This window comes from Pseudophryne corroboree, chromosome 3, assembly GCF_028390025.1.
Source record: "Pseudophryne corroboree isolate aPseCor3 chromosome 3, aPseCor3.hap2, whole genome shotgun sequence".
Classification (NCBI taxonomy): domain Eukaryota; kingdom Metazoa; phylum Chordata; class Amphibia; order Anura; family Myobatrachidae; genus Pseudophryne; species Pseudophryne corroboree.
Window position 1 is genome coordinate 93970846 of NC_086446.1, and position 1330 is coordinate 93972175.

The 1330-nt window shown below is 38.4% G+C and overlaps 1 pseudogene; it reads right to left on the reverse strand.

The window, feature by feature from the left end:
- Positions 1-492: 492 nt before the first annotated feature.
- LOC134898230 (5S ribosomal RNA) lies at positions 493-610 on the reverse strand (annotated as a pseudogene).
- Between the last annotated feature and the right edge of the window lie 720 nt (positions 611-1330).

Genomic DNA, 1330 nt, shown 5'->3' on the forward strand with positions numbered 1-1330 from the left:
TCATTCTCCCCATGGAGTTTTTGCAAAGAAAGGAAAAAAACAAACACATAAACACCACAAATATATCATTGGAGAAAAAATTTGGTATGTTCTGGTTTAGTCTATCCCAATATAGACTGGCATAGGGATGTAGATACAGTCGTCATACACCGGTCTTATGCCATACCAGTACAAGCAATGCTTGTTTTAATGGGACCTGAGTTGGTCATGCACAGATAGGTACCAATTACAACGGGAGTATTTGTCTCATATATCTACTATCACATCTCATCCTCTAATGTTTAAAGTGCTCTGTCGACACATAAGCTTAACTCACTATAGGAATGTTTTATCACACATGAACCCTGGTGGGTGTGCCTAGTGTCACTGAAATTGACAAATTATTGATTTCTAATTAGTTCCTGCCTGAAAAAATCAGGGTAGGTCAAGGTAGGAAGGAAGAAGCAGTGGTGATCCTGCTGTTGGTATTGAGTTTTGAAAGGAAACAACCTCAAATTACTACACTGGGTATTCTCTGAGGGTCACCCCACAGATACTGACCCAGCCCATCACCGTTTTGCTTCCAAGATCGGACGAGATTGGGCTCTAGCGGTGAGGTATGATAGTAACACGTTGATGAGGTGTTCCACTCACCAATGAGAGTGCACCTATTCAGTAGATTGAAGAAGAAGTGTGGATCTGCTGTCTGTTAGACCCAGGATTGCTCCTAGGAATCGTAGATGAGAGTCCACGGAATAGAATGAGAGATGAAATCTCAAATGAGAGAAGAAGATAGTACAATAATAAAGCACAATTTCACATATATATTGTATTCGATGTGGGTTCACGGTATCCCTAAACAAATTCAATGTGGATATACCCTTTCATAGGGGATGTTTTATCCACACAAGAAGAAGATAATACAATAATAGAGCACAATTTAACATATATATTGTATTCGATGTGGGCTTACGGTATCCCTAAACAAATTCAATGTGGGTATACCCTTTCATAGGGAATATTTTGTCCACACATGATCTCAATTTATGCAGCATATCAAACTATGTCAAACAGAAGGTCCCAATCCAATTTGTATGCAGGAATATGTGAAAATCAGTGACATATCAATCAATTTTTGCACAAATGTATCATAGCTGGAGCTGTCATCTCTAGTATTTAACATCACGTGAGATAGTAATTAAACCGTTTTGAACGAATCTCATTTGCATGTGCAGATTATCGCCATGATCTGAAAAAACATTTTTCACATATATGACCACTCCCATATGCCAGTGTGGGGGATTACTGCACAGTATGTCTCAATATAAGGATCTAAACATCATCTAAAAAA